The sequence below is a fragment of the Melanotaenia boesemani genome, chromosome 16 (assembly GCF_017639745.1).
Source record: "Melanotaenia boesemani isolate fMelBoe1 chromosome 16, fMelBoe1.pri, whole genome shotgun sequence".
NCBI lineage: Eukaryota > Metazoa > Chordata > Actinopteri > Atheriniformes > Melanotaeniidae > Melanotaenia > Melanotaenia boesemani.
This window is the reverse complement of record NC_055697.1, coordinates 8,081,170-8,105,447: the sequence shown is the minus strand read 5'-3', so window position 1 is coordinate 8,105,447 and position 24,278 is coordinate 8,081,170. Positions and strand designations below refer to the sequence as shown.

Below are 24,278 nucleotides of genomic sequence, written 5' to 3'. Positions count from 1 at the left end.
TTTAAAAAAAGAAAACATAAAGGTTGTTAAACTGTTTTATTTCCAGAAGAGGAGGCGACCATAAATCACAATGACCAAGGAAACGAGTCTCACGTTTGAAGCGCTCTAGTGCGCCTATTTGGTCCGGCTCCCTGCCGCAGAGGTGGAAATGGTTCTTACCATTTCAGCTTGAGGGCACATCAACACTGCAGCTTGATTTAAAGAGACAACCGGTTAGACTTTATCTTCTTTACAACGACTAATTGGGAGGAAGAGGGAGAAACGAGGATCCTTGGTGATAGGCAGGAAAGAATGACGGATTGTCAATGTCAAAGTGCAGGTAATCGCCATCTTTGATGCTTTGACAAGGGGTGAAAATACATTGATTCTGTCCTAACTTGTTTTCAATTGTTGTGGCAGTAAGCAAAAAAAAAAAAAAAAAAAAAAAAAAAAAAGCTACCAAACAACCCCCCTGTGCAGCCATTCTCCCATTCCCACAGGAGCTGCGTTCAGGATCGTCACTCCCTCTGATCTGTTCTGACCCGAGGCTGATCATTTTCATTCTGATGCAAACAGAATATTAACAGTCGATTGTCTCTGCTCATCCTGTTACAAGAAACTTAGCTTAAAAACCAGACCTAACCGTTTGGATCTGCATAACAACTGCAGGAACTTTGGCGCACCTGACACGCCTGAAGAAATGTTAAACAAGGGTGTGTGGAGCAGTGACAGACTGCATTCAGAACGAGACAGGCTGCACAAAACCAAGAACAACCTTAATCATTAAACGGCTTTCAGAGGAGCAATGTCAACATAAAGGACCTGCAGCACACGTGTAGCCACACATTTACCTTCATGCATCAGCTCTTATGAAATCAGTATTTCAAGCGTGCAAACAGAGAAGGAACTGTGTTTTACTTCCAAAGATATGTTGACAAGGAGATACATTCGCAGACATAACTTGTACTGTAACATATTTAGATGATAGAATAAATAAACAAATTTGTGCAGCATGATGAGATTTTGAGGAAGAAACAAAAACTCTGACCCCTTATATTAATTCAGCAAGTGACCCAAATGTAGAATAATGCTAATGACGAAGGAGGTGATGATGCATGGTCATAATAAAAATGATGATAGTGTTACGACTGGGCTAGCTTTCCTAATGACGTCTGTTTTGTTCAGCTTTCCATCATGTCACCCTCCAGAGTGAGATGATGAGCACTTTGAGCTTAAAGAGGAGGGAGGCTTTCTAGCCAAGATGAATGTGGGTGGCCATTAAGTGCCCTTATAGTTAATGGGAAAGCTACAAAGTCAGTACTGAGGAGGAAGTTGGGAAAATATCTGAGTCACGCCGGCGACAGTGATGGGATGTTTGTTTAATGTGGGAGCCATAATGATGAGAAACTTGACCCTTCGGATACACAAGCTTGTGCTGTTCTGATCTGATGACTTGGCTCCTCTGTTGTCCTGAAAATAATTTCATGCAAGTGACAAAGAGCTGGGTCGTGCTTAAACCCAGTTTCTTTTCATTAGAGTCACCATGACCGAGGAGCCAGCAGTGATCTTACAGTATCAGCTTTGTTTGCTATTTGTTTCTGCATTGACTCACTCTTGAAAGGCTATTGATTTCCATCCTGCAGAATGTGTGTATGTGTGTGTTTGTGTGAGCGCCTATGGGTGGGAGGAAGAAAGACGGACCATCTTTGCCTTGAAATTTATGTTGCATCATTTCCTTTCTCTGAACAGCTTAAACTTGGCAGTCTGTTTCCAAGACGTCACAAGATACAGACATCAGGGACTGAGCTTGAAATGTGACGGTTTGGGGAAGAGTTAAATGTGACCCTGGCATTCGATGAGTCTCCTCTCACACAGTAAATACAGATGCAGGTGACCTCCATCCCCTGGGGAAATGCTTGCAAAGCGCACAAACACGCAAAAGAAATCTTATCTCCTTGCCTCCTCATCTCTTTTTACATCTTTTATCCTCTTTAATGTGGCGTATCAAAGGGATTTACAGCCCAGAGGGTGTTCCACAAGCCACAGCATACGCAAGGTCCCACTCGGAGAAACAATCTATGTTCCTCCTGAGCAACCTAAGCAGCTACATTTCCTGAACCCCAACATCACCAGAGACCTCTCACTTCAGAGTTGATTTAGCTAGTTGTACCTGAGCTGTATGACCTTCCTCTAAGCCCCTCCCTGTCTAACAGGGCAGCATGCTGTAGCCATAGTAACCACAATCACACACTCCCTCTCCATCGCTTGCCTCAGGATCAGTTTCCTTCTCCCTTTTCTGTTTCGTTTTTCTTATTCCTTTCTTCACACAGGGCATTACAGGTGAATGTCAGGGGTCACCTCCCATTTCAGGCTGTTCCCTCTTGTCCACCTCCCTCCATCCTCCTACCTGTTACTTTATGCCCAGCCTTGCTTGATACAACCACCAAGCTGTAAACAGTCTGCAGGGAAAAACACAGCAGCAGTGTTTGACCTGGGGCAGCCACCAAATCACTGAATAAACATTACACTTAAATATGGCTCCCTGATTTGTGAGGATTGAATGGGCTTAAGCATATTAAACCAGAGAGTCAAATTCAAAATTTGAAATAGAAAAAACTCTTTGCCTTTGTAGATACGTCTACATATATATATATATATATAATTACACATGAAGGAAATGAGTTTAACTCAAAGGCCAGCTTCCTGTGTTCTGTTCCAGCCAAGAACTGCTGACAAGCACTATGGGAGATTTGCATAATTTCTGTTATAATCACTGGCAGTCCTGTCAGTGCAGACATGGTCAAAGGCACAATGGCAGATAGACATCAGGAAACTGCAGGGGGGGTTGTTTTGGGCTTTGATGTTTTAGAGTCTGAAATCACAGTTTGCTCAGAACAAACCTTCATAAACCATTAGCTTTATGTCACAGTTTGAACATGTTTGTACCACCTAAAAATAAAATTCTGAACAATGGAAATGTGATTCCACAAAACTGATTGCCACGGCTGCAGCTTAAGAGGTGCACTCCTCTTAAGCATTTATATGCTTTACCCTTGTTAGCAATACTTGTCAAGATAAATTAAACACAGCCATGTTACCATGCCAACAGCAGTCTGTTTTTACTACACAGGTTATTGTGTTGGTTTGGGTAGGGCAAATCGGGGAGCATTTTAGCAGATTTGACGCAGCAAATCGGGCTCTTTAGGGAGAATGAGCTGTGCTTTAGACGTCAGCTATCCTCTCCTGAGTTAGCTCTGGTTCAAAGTGTCACATCACAGGTTTGTGGCTCCATAAAAACATACAGGAGGCTGCAATAGAAAGAGGACGCGGTTTGATTGAAAGGTCACTAATAAATCAGCAGCAGGGTGACTAATATAAATCTAAGCCTTAAGGAAGAGCAGATCTTATATAGGATATTAACACATTCACATTTATAAAGTAGGCTACTACTGTAGTAGTTATAAATCTCCAAAAAATCAAACAAAAAAAAAAAAAACTCATCTGTGTGTCTGAAAACTCAACATTATTTTTGTACTTTTGAACTTCTGTCTTTTGATACCTTCTTCTTCATGCAGTGAATGACGATTGTTGAATTTGTTATTCCCTAACAACACTTCTGCGTATCATGAAATGTGATGCTAGCTCAAGCTATAAAGAGCAGTTAGTTGGAGGATAGTGTCTTCTCCCTCTGCTGAGCTAGCATGCCCTGGCAGCTAGCCAGTTGCTCAGCCATTAGCCTTGTCATGGACTTACTCAACTCATGAGCAAGCCCCAGTGACTTATGGCCACTTGTTTGGTCCCACAAGCTCCTACAGAGAGCAGCTCAGTTCCACTAGCTAGCATCTGCTTGCTTGGCCTTGGAAACAACAAATATTCCCAGCTAGCCCTCAATTAACTTCTACTTATAGCTTGCTAGCTTCTCATTTAATCAGTTACTCAGTGAGCATGTAAAATAATTGTACAGCCCCACCCTAAAAGTAGTCAGGATGTGTTCCTCCTCCTGAATTCAAAGCAGAAATCCGCAGTCATCGGATTGATTACATTCACCTGAGTTGGTCTTGAAACACAAAAAAACATCTCAACATGGTGAAAATATATTTACTAGCAAGAAAAACTTTAAGTAGCCAAGCAGAGTTTGTCTCACCATTCTCTTGTTTTTACACCATTATAGCTTATAATACAAAATGTTAGCAAAAGTAAAAGTAACCACGACTCAGTGAAGGATTTCTTCTACAAGCCCAGATTTCTACGTAACATTGGGATGATGAAAAAAAAAACAAAACAAAACAAATCCACAACAAAACAAGTCCACTTCACATAAATGGTCAATTCACTTATACAACAAAGTCACATATTTTAGTTGATCACTTTGCTTATCAAGTTTTTTGGGAAGGTTGTGCCAATGAAATTGCTTATAATTAGATGTGTGGATTTATCTGCCACAACAGGCCCATAATTTATGGAAAATAACCTCACAGACAAGACAAAATGCTTTTTGGATAGTTCTGCAAGAGTATGGATTATGATCAATATTTACATCTTATCATTTTACATACACCTACAAAAAGTCTGTGCTATTCTCTCTCCTTTCTCCTCTCAGGATTTACAGGTTTGAACATATTTGCCTAACATATTCCATTATTACATCTTATGAAAGCATAAAGCAATGGGTCAGTCAGTCAAGTGGTGGAGATGAATAATTTGCAGATCACCAGATCTGCAGCTAAATGAGGTAAAGATTTTGAGTTAGAGGCATGAAGGGATTATTTTCATGCAAAGATCTTTGTTACAGTTTCCAACTCTGGTCTTCTAATTAATGTAATGATAGCAATGGCACAGTGCTCCAGGAGTGGCATGCAGAGTTGTTGCTGGAAGTAAGGCTTAGGGTCTGAAATTTCAGAAGACACATTTTAACATGTAAATTAACACAAATTAATTTACTTTGAGCATTACTACATTAGCCTGAATTATCCGAGTAATTAGCTACATTTGCTATTTTTTCAGCAATTCAAATTAATCTGTTTTTGTTTTTCTGATGGTTAGTTCCCAATTGGTTAAGAGAGAAAAAGGGCTGCAATATCATGAGGAGACTTTTTTATCATTTGTAGTCAAACTATGTTAAAAAAAAAAAAAAAAAAATTTGGAAGGTATACGTCATGATGCCAGGATGTTGTTAAGTCATGTAAATGTCTGTGATGATCTTGCATAATAACAATGAGAGGAACAGATGTTTGCAACAAAAATATCTAGCTTTATTCAGACAAATATATGTTTAATAAAGAACTAAGAGCATGTTCTACAGCCATACAAAGAAAACTGCAGCTACTCTGGATGACATCATGAAACTAAAAAAAAAAAAAAAAAAAAAACTATAAATCTGCACTGAGATGAGGCAGTAACTCCAGCATTAGATGTTCTTTCTTAATTTGCCATCTGACTGGATTTGCATTTTTAAAATTTACTTCACAATAGTAAGCAATGGTCAGCTATGCACATACTTAAGAATTCATCCATGTCTTAAATAGTATTTTTCCAGTTTTATCATTGAAACTGCTGAGAAGGTTTTAGTATAGCTTCTGAAGCTCTGTGGATATGACGTGGAAAAGCCCCTCAATATTGACTAATAAATCTATTTTATATGCTTTTAGCAAAGTACCAGAACTTATCAGTTCATTACAACAGTGGTAGTTTTTCTTGGAGAAATAAAACTGTATGGCTAGGTATAATTAAGAATATGCAAGGAAATATGTTGTTGTACACAGTGGAGGGGGCGAAGATGAAATTTTATTTCAACTGTCAGCAGCCTCAAGAGATTTAATATCATCGATGATCTGAAATTTACATTACATTAAATTCCAGGTTGGTAAAGAATTTACTATGTTTTGGTTTGCTTGAAAACTAGAAGCAATGCAATAAATATAAAAAAACAAAACAGCAAATATTAATAGAATAAATCAAATTAATTTAAATTGTTGTTTGGTAAAAAACAAACCTGCAAAGGCTTGTCACAATTTCACTTTATGTTTGAGCTCACCCATCAAACACAATTAATATAGGTTAGCATTTTATATTCCATACATGTATAAAGAAAAAGTCAACAGTATGATCTGGTGTTAAATTGAGATTAATGAAAAGTAGTGGAATAAAAGCAATATGCATGTACTTGAGATTCAGATGTTGCTTAAATAAGTCGCTGTGATTCAGTGTTCTCCTCCAATTTCCCACCAGCTGTGCTGAGTGGCAGGAAATTACAGAAGCAAAGGTGTTTTTATTTGGAAAAACATTGCACCCATTCGCACAGAGTTTAGATTAAGATTATGAAAGTAACCAGTGGATTTCCTTGTTTGTATGTCTTATTTAATTATTGCGTAAGTTTAGTCTGTTATTTACTGTTATATACTATGTTTATAACATACTAAAACAACATATTAAAAGGATAACAGCCTTGCTGGTGGTGTGCATCTATTGTTGGTCCTAGATCCACAATGTTAATAAAGAAACAGTTTTGTGGTTCTTTTGGAATTTGTCCTGGCTGTGCTTTACTCTCACATTTTGTCCCTTAGTGTCACACTCCTCAAGTTTGATCCAGCTGCAGGGATGAGAAAGAGGATTAATGGACAGTCATTTGGCGCAGCAATAACAGTTGGCTATAACACAAAGTGGGTGTGCAATCACTTCCCGAGGTGAAACTGAGTCATAACGGTGGGTTACACTGCAGGGGCCTGTCCCCTGTGTTTGGACTGACCTTGTAGATAATTGTACAAGTTCTCCATAATTCATTAAATGTATAGTTTGAGTTGAAAATATTTCCTAAAATGAATCCCAAATTAACCAGTATTGATTTTGGCAGCAATCAAGGTCACATTAACCCACTTATTTATGAACAGATTTCTCACTTTTCTTCCAACTGTCCTGTGATATTATTCCAAAATAATTGTATTTTAATCCAGAATAAAATCGCAACTCTTTCATCTTTCTGACTGTGGCCATATATGTAGAATTACCTATTAAGTGGCACTCTAATAGATCAATGTGATTAAACTGGGTTTCCATTTGAAGAGGTATGGAGTAAAACAACTGTGGTGTTTCTTGGGCTTTTTCAGATTGCAATTTGAGATTCAGAGCTGGGGTGAAATGAATGTGAACTAGTGTGTGTGTGCTTCGCAGATTGAATCATTCAATTACTTTTCAGTTACTGTTTGATTTTCTGGCCTTGTGGTGTTTATGACAGTCTCTTAGATTTGACAAGCCAAGGCCAAGTATTGATCTAATAAATATATGACATGAAGCAATTTGCAGTTTGAGAGCTTAAAGTGGATTTAACTAATTAATTGGAGTGAAATGATTATGCTATAAAATGTAACCTTAATGGTTGATGTTTATGCAACGCTGTGATGTAAACGTGCATCTCCATGTAGATGCCATGTAAACTAGCACATATCATTTCCAGGTTGCATAGGGTGAATCAGATGTTACTGTATTAAGAACCACTGCTGTATGTTAGTCCATAGACCTCCTCTCTTATAATTCTATTCCAAACAGGTATGGCTAGTCTGTTTCCATGGAAACCTGCTTATTAATCTACTTGACTTGACTATTTCCCTCCACAGTGACTAGAGTCAGGGGGCTAGGTAGCGCGTCATGTGTGTTTTAAGTGCTTTTTCATCAACATGCGTATGCATGACAGTGGAGAACTGGAAGTAATTCATCTGCAAAAAATAAAGAAAAATAAAGAAAAAGTACAGCATGCTACAGTGGGACTTTGGGAAGGAGACCTAGACTTGATAAATCTTTATGCCTCTTTGAGATTAAACATACAGCTTAAATTTCTACATGTTATTTATCAAACACTAAAGTGTAAAGCATTAAAATGAAAGATAAAGAAGTATTAAACCTCATCAACTTTATTAACCTTAAATTAGAATATAAACCTTAAAGTGGACCTAGAATGATCATTTATATTTAATTATTAATCTTTATTACCTCTTCATTAGTTTTTCACCCATGAACACTCCCAAATTATTGTAATTATTTTATAACGATGAAGAGTTTTGTTTTTTTTTGTTTTTTTTTCTGGTGGAAGCATTCTCCTGAGAACAAGATGATTTGGAGGAAGAGTTTTCTGACTGGTTGAATTCAGGGCAGGCCGTTTCTCGTCATTTTACTATCATTTGCTCGTTCATTTTGAAAACTTATTAGCAACTCCCTTACATTCACACAGCAACTATTAAGCTAGTGCAGAGAAAAAATCCTGGTGCAGCCCATAACACAAAGTACTGCCAGCCCCCTTAGCTGCCTTTCCACGATCTTACTAAAGAGCATTCATATGCCTGCTATCAAGTCAACACAGACATCTGAAACCACTTGAGGTTCAGACTCATGAGCAGTTGGAACTGCTTTGCCTTTTAGCTCCAGTCTGCACAAACCCAGTATCATACTGGGTTTGGTCATGAAATATTGTAGCAAAAAATCCAAACATTTGAGCAAACATGTTGTTGGGAAAAACAAACTGCATTTACTGATCAAACATCCTGGTTCATATATTCTTGGAAACATATCTGAAATGAAAACAAAGTCGAGCATTCTGAGATATAGTGGTGGATCAGACTTTCCTGGAACAACCATGGTGGTCACTCTAGCTGGGGCTCACTGCCTGAAGTATTTGACCATACAAGTAATAATGATGCATTAAGTTAGCAGGTGTCTAAGAAAGAAAAAAAAGCCTTTAAGAGTTGAAAACTGCTGGATAAATACAGTTCCTTATACAAAAAATACTAAAACATGCATCCTTTTTTCATCCTTTGGGGGACACTGCATCATTTTAACACTGTGGATGAAGCAGAAAAGATGTAAAAACATGTAACAGCTCCTTTAAATTCTTGTATTGCACCTGCTGCTGTGAAATGCTAGAGGGATTGTGAGGTCGTCGCTGTCTGCATAACAAAGACAAAACAGACTGAGGAGAACAGAGTAGAGCTTTGGAGATTAATCATTTGCATGCACAAATGTCTAAACAGCATAATGGAGCTTCCACGGTTCCATCAGTGCAGTAGATGCTGCAACAAACTAACCACCTCCAGCTGAATCCTGCAGCATGAAAGCAGAGAACATACAGTACACACACATGCATGTGACTTTACATAGTATAAACACTATAACATTAATAGCAATCAGGTGTTGCTGTGTGGTTTAATAGATAATTATTCTAAATGAAACCTATTGTCTTAGTCAACACAGCATTTTTTGATTAGAACATGCAAACATGATCATTAAGCTTAAATGTATTTAAGCTACGATTAGACTTGTCTAGGGATGCGATTGTCTTTAATGGCCTATTCTCTAATTCTGCATTTAAACGTCTTGGCTGGAAAACAGCCCCCTGGGAATCGCTAGGGCAAATCTAACAGATCTGGAGGGGAAATTAAAACATAAGAAGAGGACAGGAGAATGCTGTATGTCCTCCTTTCACCAGATTAATCCCTTCTCACTAATCCTGTATCCGCATCAAATAAAACTGTAATGGCTTTAGTGGTCATCTTTTTTTCTCACCAGGCTTATGACAAACTTGCAGACAAAAATAACTCATTCCCAGGTGAGAGGTAAGTTCATTATTTTTTTCTCTTTGATTGTTTGTTTTTTTCTGTGTGTGAAATTATTGCATCAGTTTCATTGCTTGAGCTCAAAAAATCAGTTACACACAATACACCCAAAAAAGACAAAGACAAAAAGAGTAACTAGGTGTCTGGTTATAGATCAATAGCATGTCACCTGAAAAGGTGTTTTCATCAAATCTCTACCCACAATGTTTAGTCTCGTTACATTGGTTTAATTTCAAATCCAGCCTCTGCATAGCTTTAAACAATAGTAGTTAAGAAAAATATCTAAAGATATAGTTGATTGATAAGCTCAGACTTAGAATTGCTGCATGAGTCACTAAGAGTTACTAACATGAGAAAAGAACATGAAAAAAGATCTTTCATGCTGTTTGTTCAAATTTGTGAGGCCTTTATTAGAACTAAAGATCTGAGCACCTGTGACAAAGGAGTTTTATTAAAGTCACACATGTATCAGTAAACATGAAGTCGCAGAGAAAGAAGCTTTGGGGAATTTATACTCATATTTTATACTTTTTTTTTTCTCTCCCATGCAGTTACACCTTGTCAGATTCTTCCGTTCGAGTGATTCTGCAAATTACAAATGAAGAAATTTCTACCCAGACGTGTTTGCTGTGTACCCAATTGCAAATATTTTTTCCTCTCTTGGATATATTCCCTCGACAACCACTCAATAACTGACTGCTTCAATTTGCTGCTGCAAGTTTCTCTGCTCACAAATAACTTTTGCACCACATCTCTCCATGTATTGGAAAGTGATGTGTATTTGGAAAGCCAGGGGTCCAGAGACCTTTTTAGCCAATCAGAAGAACTTGCTTGGACATCTGTTCCTCAGACATGTAAGGTAGAAACTTACAGGTAGTCAGCTCAAAAAAAAAGCATATAAAGGAAAAGTGAATAGAAATGTTTAAATTATGACTAGAATATGATGAGAGGGCAAAGAAAATAGGCTCTATAAACACTGGTTGAGAAGTACAAAACATATTTACATTTAAAATAACATTAACAAATTCAAATTTACATGAAAAAAGCTCATTTACATTTTGAAAACAAAATGATATTTTTTTTATTAAACACAAGTGCAAAGACAAATTTAGTAGTGGCAAAAGACAGATACAAAGCCCCCAAAAAATTTATATAAGACAGCTCGTAACGGACATAGAATGTCCTGTAAACCTGAAGTAACGTGACGGTAACCTCATCTTGTTCAGCTACATGCAAGAAGTCAGGGACAGTTCTCTAAGGACAAGAACCGAAGCCAAAAGTGAAGAACAAAAAGAACAAAGGTAGTTCATGGTGGTTCCTATCATGAAGAACAAAAAGGTGAAAACTTGCAGAAGATGACTCCACAAAAAGGGCAAAATATTGTTCAGTGATAAAAAATGTAATAAAACAAGTTACTTTCAGTTCCAAGATTTATTTCTTTTTTAATGTTACAAGAATTAAGCAACATCAATGAAGGTATCAAACTTTTGTGCCCCCTAATGAATGCTAGTTTGGCACCTGTCTTGCACCCTGTGTCTTCTCTGAGCTCTTTACAGCCAGTAAAAGTCCGTCTGATGTTGGCTCTGCTCTTATCTTTGCCTTTGTCATTTTCTTTTCCTCGCTTTCTGCGATAATGTCCTCCTGCATTTCTTTGCTGGCTCATTCTGTCTTCAAAACTGCCAATATGTTGATAACTAGTTGCTAGAGTGTGGTGCGGTTCCGTAAAGCAAAACATGGCCATCACAAGATGCCCCAGGCTGGAAAGAAATGCAGTTTCACAGCCTTGGGATGCTGCTGGGCAATGATCTGGACGGTACACGATGAATGCCAGTGTGCCATCAAAACGTCTTGGGTGTACACATCTCAGAGGACCTCTCCTGGACCAACAACACAACAGCACTGACCAAGAAAGCCCATCAACGCCTCTACTTCCTCTGCAAGCTGAGACGAGCTAGAGCCCCGGTCCCCATCATGCAGACCTTCTACAGAGGTACTGTGGAGAGCATCCTGTCCAGCTCTATCACAGTGTGGTACGGCTCCTGCACCGCGTCCTGCCGCAAGACCCTCCAGTGCATTGTGAGAACAGCCGAGAAGATCATCGGTGCCCCTCTCCCCTCCCTCTACTGCACCCGCCTCACCCGCAAAGCTCTCGGCATCGCTGGTGACCCCACCCACCCGTCACACAGCCTCTTCAGTCTGCTGCCTTCAGGGAGGAGACTGCGGAGTCTCAGCGCCAGGACCAGCAGACTGAAGGACAGCATCTTCCACCAGGCTGTCAGGATGCTGAACTCTCTCCCTGCCCTGCCCACAAAACCTCCAGACTCTGAACCCGCCTCCCATCAACTCTGTACTGTTCATGGACACTTAACTTACCAGTATATAAGCTAAACCTGCACAACTGCCATGCCATTTGCACTACTGTATTCATTTTGCACTATCCGGTTTTCTTTACCCAATATGTTGCTGCTACTTGTGCCTTTTTCATTATTTATATTTTCTTGCTTTTATTCCTTTTATATAGCATAATATAGTTTTTTATATATAGCATAGCAAAGCAGAGACCTTTTCTTTTACTTAAAGATGTATGTTAAATGTCTATTGTCTGCACCTTGGGTCTGAGTGAAAAGCAATTTCGATCCTCTGCATGTCTTGTACATACTGCAGAATTGACAAATAAAGTGACTTTGACTTTGACACAAAAAAAAAAGTCAGAGGAACATAGTTTTAATATTGTAAAAACTATGTAGTGTTCCTTTAAGAGGTTGCTGCTTCTCCGGGTATATTGGCCATATTTCTGTGCTAAGCTCACATTGTCCGCATGGCTTTTCAGGCCTGGGGGACCTGAAGGCATGTATACAGGGACAAAAGGTCCTGACAGGATCCAGGCGATCAAGGGCTTCCTGGGGGGACCCAAGTCTACCTGGATTCCCTTAATATAAAAGTAAATGAAAATGCTGGCCTTAAAAAGGTTATGTTATCCACCATCACTTCCAAGCAGTTTCACCAGTTGTCTTAATTTACTTGTGAAATTTCTTGTACCAGCAGTGAATGGTTCTGGCTATGTCATCCTCCTACTTTTCCTCATTTATTCCATAAGCTCCAACTACCTTAAAGCAAACATAAACAGTAATGGTAAGCACAAGATTTTAAATTTTTATACACATATATGCATTAATATGGTTCAATTGCTAGAGTTTGTCATTGCACAATGGAATTTTTTTATTCTTTAGCTTCAGGAGAAAGGATGTCCTGCAGTGTAAAGCTACAGTGATACCATGGTTAAATTTAATTTAACTTTAACCTGTCTTCTTTTCAGACAAGGAAAAGTAAAGAAACAGGAACATGTCATATTTTAACCCCACAATGTGTGAATTTACATACAATTTTGAAAAAAAGAAAATAAATACAGGGACAAATCTGGAAAAAAATAACAAAAAGAAAAAGACTAGAAGAAAATAAAGTACAATGTAATATTAATAACACTAAATAAAGATTAATAATAAATAAATTGTATAGAATTGAACACATAAATAAGAGTGTATAAAATCAATAAATAAAATAGAAGTGTTTTTGTTGCCACCTAGTTGATTCAAATTGCAAATATCGTATTTAATGGCCAGAAAACAAGTTGGAGTCTGACTGTTTGAAGACTAGCAACAACTACTAGGTTTGCCTTAGCTCCCAAAATAACTAAATCCAACCTTACTCATCAAGTAAGTTCCACTTTCTTTAATGAAAAAAAAAAAACTTTAATTTGCCATGTGTTTTCATAGCTGCTGTTTGCTGGGGTATTCTGTGTGAGTCATGCTGTAGAATCAATGACACACATGACCGCAAGCAAGGGTAGGATGGAGGATTTAATGGAGCGCTCTTGTGCCTCATGCCTCACATGCACATCACTTTAACCGATCCATTAAAGCATTACCATAGTCAGCTCACTCTGGCTGTTAAGACCCCCAATGATCAATGAAGGTCCCATCCTACATCCCCAGCTACAGTGGGGCCAGAACCAACTGATTTGTATCTGTGGTGAAAAGCAGAGAAATAGGAGGCGTGTATTTCTCAATCAGGGCCATCACTCTACAGAGAACAGTCAGGCAGGGCATGATGGTGATTGTCATGATGGGAATTGTTATTCTCTTAAGACAGAGAAGAAAAATCAATGACCTGAACTTATATTGAACAAATAAAATCCCTGGGGATCTGTTCTGGATTCATCAATCATTTGATCTGTTAAACAGAGGTAATAAACTGGTGTCAGCCCACTGCCTATGTAGTAAAACTGCAGTGGGTGGCTGCTCTGCACCATGTGGTGATGAAGATGGTCTGAAGTGACCCAAGATAAAATACAAGATGAGTTTTCAAATACGTGACATGTTGGCAGGGCAAAAAAAAAAAAAAAAAAAAAAAATGAAAAACAATTCTTTTATTCTTTGAGTTTATTGGATATGGGCAGCGGAAAATGATAGTGGAGAGGATTATGGGATGGCTTAAATAAAAAGGTTCTCCAACTGGTCTTAGTTGGGTTACAGGTTCCAATACAAAGATGATTTGAATGAAGCAAAACTAACTAACAACTACTGAGCTTATCCTTGTATAAAGCCTCCACTTGGCCAAGATTAACATAAGACAAGAGGCCACACTTTGAAGATCCTGCTCCCAAAAAAGTGATTAGGTGGGATCAAACTATGCAACCCTATGGGGACTTATTAGTGATCCCACTTAGTGTAAACAGTGACCACAGAGACAGGAAATGAGGAAGAGAAGTCATTCATTACAGATTTGTTTTCAACATAATTAGGAAACAAGCATTAATGGTGTTAACAAGCGGCTGACCTTTGTCTCGTTGCTACCCTGTTTGAGAATGCAACAATCACACTGAAATGATGCTTTAAGCCTTTAAAAAGACAGACCATAGAGATTTGAGGCAATCTTTTTGGATTGATTTTTTGCTGTTTTTTTTTTGTTTTTTTTTAAGTTGGACCATGCAGTGAATAATTTACCTGTTATACCTCTTACAGCTTTGGTCTTTTTCTCTAAAAATTCAACATTTGAGCATCAGAATTACATTTTAAAATCTTTCATTGTATCAGTGTATCAAGTGATATCTGTTAAAAGATCATCTTTATCTTTATTATCTATCTATACTATCTATTAAATCATTTTCAGCCATGTTTTTAATTTTTTAAATCCTACAATGGCCGTTTTACTGAATGTGTAATGACACCCAGCCTCTACAGCATCCTTACCGACTGATTCTAAGTCTGCTGAATTGATGTGAGCTGATCTCAGGGACAAATATCACTCCAAGCTAAACTCATACAGATATTTCTTTATTTTATAACCACATTTAATACTGTACATAACTAAACTGAATGCTTTGGTCTTAAGGTTGAGGGAACACAAAAGCCTGAACCTATAGCTAGCTAGCAGACAGATGAAAATCACTTTTCCAGAATTAAGTATCAGAGCTAATCAGATTCACATTAAGTACCTGGAATGCACCAGATATTACTCGGATAGTACCTGGATACTAAGAAATAGTACCTGGATAGTACCTAGATAATACCAGATAGTACCTGATATCACCTGGATAGTACCAGATAGTACCCAATAGTACCTGGATAGTACCGGATAGTACCTGCCTGCAGCATCAAAGGAATCCACTAGTGACGTCTGTCTCTCCCTTGCAACATCTGTCCCTCTCCTTTCCTCCTCTCCTTCTCTTCCTCGTCATAATTTCATTATATTCTGTATTCTGATTGGCTCTCAGATGTTTAAGGAGGTTTGTGGTGTTGCTATAGAAATATCCATGTCTTCCCACATACCTCATACAGCACCGCTACTGTTCAGCTCCACACATGACCACTATGGACTGAGTGAGTGCATGGCGGCTAATGCTCCGCTACGCTTAGCCTTATTTCACACAACTTTGGCAGGCGGAAGAAAAAGTAGTTCCTACCAAGAGGGTATAATTTAGACAATAATATTAATATTATAGTTACTTTCTACTGTATTCCAGGTCATGATAAACTACATATATACCACAAATGACTAAAATATCGATATTCTAACATATAACCCCCCCCCCCCTCCCCCCATCTAAAGTATGTAAAGCACTTCTTTGAGTTGTCTTGTACATAAAATGTATTATACAAATAAACCCGCCTTCCTCTTGCATTGCCTAAAGGGAGTGGAAGGGTAAAACTTTCTCCCACCTGTTCCACCTTCAGAGGTGCTGACTAAATGCTTGCCTGGAATTCTTTGGCCTCAGGGCAACCACTGTGACAGATTAAAGAGCTTGCCCCCTGCCCTGTGAGACCATCTCTATGTCACAGCATCTGAGCTACATGGCTCTTGTAGTGGGAGCTAATTGGTCTCTTAATGACAGTCAGTCTCTAGTAGCCTCTTTAGAGGTGGTTAATGCCGTTATCAAGGTGTCATTAGAGGGAGAAAATCGCCCAGTGTCATGGTAGGGTAAAGTGGTTAAGCTTAAAATTAGTTTCAATAATGATTCACAAGTTATGTTAACTACTCATTTTTTATGCTCTAAATAGCTAAGATCAGCATTTCCGCCATCCTTTCAACCACTGATTGATTTCCAATAGTTCAAGTGACAGTTAAAGTAGCACTGAGATTTGCAAAACCTTCCACAAGGTCTGTCAGCATCCAGAAAAAATCCCAAAACGTTCATCAGCTGATGAATTTTAACCAACTTTCATGATTCAGATTTGAGTGCCAGTGGTGGCTGATGGTTGAAGCAAAATATGAAGCTCATAACTGAACCTGAATAAACTAGAGGTGTCTGGGGCAATCATCCCAAAGAGTAAGACTCTCCAAATAAGCTCTTAATGAGGGATTTCTGGTGAGTTTTGGGGAAACAAACTGACAAACGGCAACATGTTAACAGCACCAAACTATAAAAACAGTAATATCTCTGCTTTGCTATAGTTCCTCCAACTCAACTAAGTTTCAAAGAAAAGAAAAAAAGCATCATAGACTAAGATATTCCTGTCAACCCACCACTGTTCTTCCCTGTAATTCACATATTGCTCACAGATGCAGCTCAGCCCTGCACCAGTGTGTGCTTACATACAGGATCAGCGTGATGACGACCTGTTTGAGAGCTAACTTCCACAATGCCAGCTCAATATGAGAAAGCACATGAAGCATGCCTATTTTTCCTCTTAACACTTGCCTTGCTGGCTCAGAGATGTATTGGCAGGAGCTCAACTTTGACTATTTCACCTCTGCATTTTCAAGCAACGGCATGTTTAATTAAAAAACACATCAGTCCTGACTTGAAAAGGCATGCTTTAGAGGGCCTATAAAGACTGAAAGGAATTTATATAAAATACAGTGCAATTTGGTATAGATTTTTTTTTAAACAACCAGTGTGTGAATGTCTCTTTGGGAAGTTTTTTTCTCCCCTTTCCAGTTAGCAAAATACATAACTCTTGCTGAGAACCAAGTTCCGCAAGGCGGTTGAATTTTTCTGTAGGTGGTGCAGGTTTCATGCCTGTTAAGCCATTGTTGCTGTTCCTGCTAATGCTGACCATCCAGTCAGATTCCCTTGGTTTAAATTGGTTTATTGGTTATATAGAGATAAAGCTTTAGATAAATGCAGGCTTAAGTGACAATCCAGACCTGTTTTGAGAAAAGACCGGATTTTCTCTACATTGCAACAGGAAATTAAATAATTAATAGGTGGCAGGTTGGGGTGTCAGTATTGGGTATTAAAGATGCATCCATCAAATGTTTAGCCTTTCCAAGCAGGCTGGGGCATGACTCACTTCCTTTTCCTAAACCTCAGAGAATCATCGGTCAATTCAAGGAAAATGTGTCTGAATGTAAAATAACTAACAACTTTGGTCTTTTAAAATCTACAAACTAGTGGAAACTAGGCTGAAGTTAGATGAGCTCACGTATCAGCTGCTTTTGCTGTTGTCTGGTTCAACATGCCAGACATGAGATAAACCATCCAGGCTGTTTGAATCGAAAGGTAAAAAAGCCAGTGTTTGTGATGCTATAGCTGTACAACAGTGCTCATGGTACTGCTGTACAAATCAATGGTACTAGACAGAAGTACAACAGATTTGGAGCACTGTTGAATTTCTGTCCCTCAGTGTTTGTGCTTGACTGGCCTGCCTGTTGTCCAGATCTGTTTCCTACTGAAACTGTGTGATGCATCATGAAGGAAACTGCAGCATGGCCACTTTTATGAAGAAAGAATGAACACAGTTTCCTCCTGTCAACTGTAACAATCTTAAGTTTCCATCATCTGAAGTGTGATTAAATGGAAGGGCGATGAAACAAAATGGCATACATGCCTTTACCCCAAAGACTTCTGGAGTGTGCAAGTATGTTAAATAAAAGGAAAAATACTGCCCAGTGGAGTTTAAAACAGGTCATAACTTTATATGATGGTTAAGTCTGGCAGCTTTTTGAAGATGAGATGGTTTCTGATTGGCTCAGATGATTGTAGTTTTCAGTAAGTGTTCTTTGCATTTGATATGAAACCCTCACTTTATATATTTATTGATACTTCAATATTTTCTCAAAAGACACACTCCATAGAGTACAATTAAAAGGTATGCACAATGGTATACTATACCTATGTCAAAGAAGAATAGTGGCATATAAGCCGGTGGTGAGGCACTAAGGAAGCAGCTGGGTGAAACCATGACGACTGTGACACAACTCCCTCGCACAAGCCCTTAAAAAGTGAGCTGCAAACCTGCAGCCTTCAGGGAGATTTGTATGAGAATGAATGGTTGGCAGCAGCCAGCTCCAGCCAAACTTTAGTTCCACTCGAGGGAAGGACCTGCCTTTCCATGTCAGTGTAAATGTAATTTTCACTCAGCCAAAGCACCTCAGGTAACTCCTTGCCTCAGATCCTGGATTAAAGCGTGAGTGTGGGAGTCAGACAGAGACAGACAGCAACACGTGAGGCGAGAAATTAAATCACAGTGAGACAATCTGTGGACACACTCACATGCATAAAGAATATGCAGACCTGCACGTGCACATAGTGGGCACCTGCAGTTTGTCCCACTTATACTACTATACATCCACATAAAGTACACATATATATAAATATATATACACACACACACACACACAAATATATATATATATATATATATATATATATATAGACACACACATATGATGCTGGAGGATCAAATCTAATTTCACATGGCCAATAATTTGACCTTTAGATCTCAAAAGCCATTTAAGCCCAGGACCAATAAGGAAGTTCAGAGGAGACTTAAATATCTGATTTTTTTATAGAAATGTTTTGTCCCTCACCTTGATTGTGTCAAACAGCTTTATTGTGCATGAAAAACATCTGCAAAAGGAGTTACTAAAACTACTCACTTGGCTTTTGTCACTCTTTTCACATTTTTAACCCACCAGCTGACCACTCAGAGCACAACGACCCTTTCTTTTTGCTCTATTTGATCTATCAAATGAAGCATTTTAAGGAACTGAAATAATAAGTAACAATGTGTGAACAAGAAGGTGGGACTGAAGCATGATGACTGGATTCTGATTTCATAACAAGAAAGAGCCAGTCTTTGAGGGGCTAGTTATAATTTATTCATGGAATTGGCTTAAAATGAAAACTCGCAAACTGTGGCAAAGAATTATTCTCTGAGAAAACTTTGTTTTTGAATGGCCTGAAAGATGGTTTGGAGCCAGCTGCTGGCAGTTTTGTACTTTAAGGGTCTTTTGTCACCAGTAAGTCAATCTCATATAGAGTTTGAGGCTGCAGATGAAATATTCTTTGGCCTGAATTGGCAAGTTTGGAAGAAGCTATGTGATAAATCATGGCCATGAGGAAAAAGATGGATGGAGAGTTAAGTCTTTTAGATAGAGACATCAGCTGGAGTTCCCACAGGGAGCAGACAAATGTCAGAGGTGTTTGCCATCAAATGTTGATTCAGTGTGTTATTCAGTGCTCCTTGCCCTCTCCCCTCTATCTCTCTGCCATTACCTTGGACTGGGACTGAGTACTGTCCATGGAAGGTGATGAGGATAAGCTGGAAAAAAGAAACTGCTACAATTAAAGCCACATTACCCTGCTCAGAGCTGAGGGGAGGTGGGGGCAGCTTCTACCACCAGTTTCTTTGGTATTTTCTAAAAATAGTAAGAAGAAAAAAATACAACCTTTGTTATCTTTCTATTTAAAATAAATTTACAGTGTTTTTTTTTTCTGAAAACATGAAATAGTCCAGACTGTTCTCACGAAAGAGCCGTTTAAGTATGAGATGCACTTTCACACAAAGCATTTATTTGATCAGGCAGTTTCACTGAGATTTAGAAGCGTTGAACATCGCAAAAAAGAAGTTAGAAGCATATTTTGCTCAAAACATCCCTCGGTTTATTGTAAATATAAATTAAGAACTTTTTAATTGGGAGAAAAAGAAAAAAAGTTGGGTGTTTGATAAGTGAATAACAAAATAAGACGTTGCCCTTTCCAGCAGGTGCTTACATCTGCAATGTAAGACAGGTTTAAAAATTTGCTCTTGAAAATGATATTAATATTACAACACAAATTTTTACTTGAGAAATATTGTACTGATAATTGCAGCTGTTACATTAAGCAAATGGCTTAAGTAACACTACACTAGTTTTTGAAAATAAAATTCTGTGATGGAGCACTGACATTTATTATGTACTTTCCTGATGCCGTTGTTGCCCTGCGGTGTTCTGAGGCTTCCCACCTTTTCTTTTTCCATCCCAGAGCATCACATGTCAGCTGTGCTTTGCTTTACGGCAACTTACCACACTGGCCATTGTGAACACACACCATGGCAGCTTCGGCAAAGAAACGCAAGGAGACATTATCAAAGGAAGCGAGGAAAAGAAAGAGTGAAAGTGACAGAGCAAGACACAAGACAAGAGTCAACATCAAACTGACTTTCAGTGGTTGGTGAGAACTCAGAGAAAAGATAGGATGCAAGTCAGATGCAGAGCTAGACTTCATTAGGAGGCGCCAGTGTTTGAAAATCTGCCAAAGTTCAGTAGTTTGGCTTTAAGGTTTGCTAAGGCTGAATCCCATTTCTACCCGTTAGCTTAAGCTAGAATGTAAGATGCTATACAACTTCTACATTTGTGAAAATAGTTTGGGGATTTAGGGTTTTAAAAAAAGAGTGGAAAACATAATAACAAAACTTGCTCTATTTAGGTAATATGTGGTTTGCTCCAACACAAAACACAGAAATCTCTACAACTGTGAAAAGGTTCCTCACTGCCCTAAATTTGAACCTGCTTAATGAGCCAATGCCTGAACTGACAAAATAAACAAGAAGAAATCAATGATGCCACACAACCAGCGAGTGATGATAACCAAGGTAACTCCTGCACTTGCAGTGGGAGGAGAACTGCCTTGAAAAGTCCCATTAAAATGAGTGTCGAATGGGGAAGTAAAGGTAAAGCCTGGACTGAATAAAAATGAGGGCATGATGATAAATATAGAACAAAGATACTTTTGGAGGATAGATTTTAAATGCAGGGTAATCTGATAGTTTGCAGAAAACTAAAAACCTTATTTCTGTAACATATTTTGAGTTTTTGTTGGACCAGAACCTGATTCCTGACTCATGTTGAGCATTACCATGCTGGTTAGTGCCACTGCGGGCTCACCTTTCCACTGTATAGTTTGAATAGTTGTGTGTGGGTCTTATGTTAATTGTCTGTTTCCTGCTGTGGTTTCCCTCTGCTACATTATTCATGGGCTCGAGGAGAGGCTTGGCTCTGTGTTTAGCTCTGGCTTGTTTTGTTTAGTGTCCCCTGCTACATGGGCCCTATCCACCCCCACTTCTCACATTATGAATTTTTAATCAACTCACTCACAACCCAAATCTTGCTGGCTGTTTTCCTGTGCCGCAGGCAAGATCAGCTGGAAACAAACTCAGGTGGATCTCTTAGTTGTCCTAACGCCCTGTTTACAAGAACACACAATGCTGATTAATAAGATAATCAGATAACCACTTTTAAGGAATAAACTATGATTGGCTAGAGTAAGCAGATTTCCCTTTAACTGGCATAAAAAGAGACTGGAATGGCTGCTTATAAAGTTTTGCACATTCTAGGGATAGATGATGAATCAATAGTATTTATTTTAACCAATGAACTGATATAGAGTAGATTTGTCCTCCAAATTTATCCCCTTTTTCTGGCTTTGAATGTGATTTATATTAATGCCACTTTATAAAATACAGTGACATAAATCAAGTAATTTTAATAATATATATAGTGAGAGACATTTGAAGTCGCCAACCGAGGGGTTTATATAAAATCATTCTCTGTAATAATACTGGCCGAGGCTAACACCTGGAGAGTGGGTCAAATTGGGATTGGATGATACTTCACATAAACAAAAGAAGTTTAATGTAAACTATAGGTAGGAGCTGTAGAGAAAAAAGTTCTCCAACGACTTAAAGGGTTTAAATTTCATTAGTCTTAGCTGTACAGTTGGTGATTGGTCGGATGGGTGGACAGTGGCCGGTAAAACAGATTTTATTCATTTATTTATCCTGTAAATCACAAACCACTCCCCTATCACTACAAAGAGTTCAGGTTTGGTGTGTGTTTCAGCCTTTTTTGAGCATTTGTTGTCACTGTTACAAGTATGTTTAGTTGGAGGTGCACTGGTCTCCTAAATGGGTGAATTACATGAAACTTATTTTTGTACGAGTTCTCAGAAAAATATTTCTTTGACATAGAATCTACTTTAAGTTGAATCGGTAAATCTACAGCTGAATTTACCTTCAGGTTGGAAACATGGGGATCCAAAACTCATGATTCCTTCTAAACTTACACTAACACTGCAACTTTCTCACCTTAAAACTCACCTGCTTCTGATTTATTATGTACATTCCTCCCAATTTGCATCTTTGTTTTCCAGCTTGGAGCATCACTTTACAGCTATGTTTCACTTTACGAGTCACATACCAGCAACTGCATATCAACACACTGGCCATTTTGAATGTGCACTGTGGCTGATTCATCCAAGAAACATAAGAGGAGATTAGCAGAGGAAGAGAGAAATGGAAGGAACAAGAGATAACACAAGAGTTAAAGTCAGACTGACTTTTACTGTCTTCAGAAAGCTCAGAGTACAGGTAGGATACAAGATAGATGTTGAATTAGCTGTCATTAGGAGGTGTCTCATTAAAAATACCTGTCCTAGTTCAGTATTGCTTCTTTGACTTCCCCCTGAAGCATGTCCATTAGCTGAGTCATGTGGAGAGTGTCATCAGTTTAGATAAGTGAACAACACTCTTCATTTTGTACTGTTTATTAGTAGTGGGAACAAAGTTTTTTTGCACCATTTAATTTGTTTATGAATGTGCATTTACTTAGTGCCTGAACTCAAATTGGTCGTCTGTTCCAAGAAAAAATGTAATTCCTGGAAATCAATAAAACACAGAAACGTTTCTCTGCATGACATAAAGACTTGTGTGTACAGCAGCGTTTAATTAACACACACACAAAAAATTTTAAGAATTCAGTTAATGTGCTATGATTTTGCAAATGTGCAAATTCATCCTCACACACCCCATGACAGTATTTTCAGGATGTGGGACCCCAAATTGGTAACCACTGATTTAATCCAAAGTGTCAAATGCATTTTTTTTTTTTTTTTTTTTGTGGTTTTCTCATTATGAGCTGCTAACAAGCCTGTCACTCTGGGCCAAGTCCTGATAAAAGCAGAATGGAAAGAAGAGGGCAAATTAGAACAACAGCATATTAAATCTGTGCAATTATGGTGTCATTAACATTATCCTATTTGGTTCCTTAATGTTAAGATAAACAGACACATCACTCAAGGAGGCTCCAAATCAGATCAAAGAAGAGACACAGGTAGAGAGCAAAAGCCAAGCACTGCAGTGGAATACTGTGAAGAAGTGACAAGTGAGAAACATTATTATAGAGAGTGAGGGAAAGATGGGGACAGATAGGGTATTGATGAGAACAAACAGGTTTGTGTTTGTGTGCACAACCTTGCATGTGTGAAGCTCAGAGGATAAGTGCACTGAGCGGTAAGGGACAGGCCACATCACCATAAAATGTAATCTGTTAAAGCTTATCCCAAGAAAGATCGCTACATCTAAATTCATCTCATTCTGTCAGACTTTCTTCTATGCCCAGAGCTGCTGCACCATAATGGGATGTGGCAGTACATGTCCTAAGGAATAAGGAAATAAGAGATCTCCATGTCACATAACTGTGTCATTTCCTTATAAAATCTTCTTCCAACAAGAGGGTAAACAGAGTGTGCAATTGTGCTAAAGCTGAAATAGCGTATCATAGACTATGGTACACCAGCATTACAGACAACAATATCAATATAACATTTTTGTTATTGTTGTCATGGTGTCTTTTCCTTTTCTGCCAAAAACATACTTGATTCTAACAGATCTGCATGGAAATATCTTATATGTCATTGACAATAATTGCTAAGGCGAAGAGGCTATGCTTTACAGTGAGGATAGGCATACACCCTCAGGCAAGCAAACCACAGCATCTAGAGGTGTATGGAGAAGATTTAGAGAATCAGATTTACTGCCCAAACTAATGATGTGCATGTGTTGGAGTTACACACAGTTAATTAGTTTTGTGAAAAGCCAGAAATGCTCTGTGAAGGTCAGAATTATGTGCACTCACTCTGAGATTTAAAGTCACAGA

General features: G+C 38.5%; 1 protein-coding gene and 1 long non-coding RNA gene across 3 annotated transcripts in view; both read right to left on the bottom strand.

The window, feature by feature from the left end:
• Positions 1-24,278, bottom strand: part of LOC121655127 (adhesion G protein-coupled receptor A3) — a 204,533-nt gene that overhangs the window by 73,032 nt on the left and 107,223 nt on the right. The gene's annotated exons all lie outside the window — the stretch shown is intronic.
• LOC121655142 lies at positions 11,878-22,687 on the bottom strand. The gene is made up of 3 exons (XR_006013080.1): positions 22,677-22,687; positions 12,141-12,266; positions 11,878-12,088 (listed from the first exon to the last, which is right to left on the bottom strand). It is a non-coding gene; the product is annotated as an uncharacterized LOC121655142 (long non-coding RNA).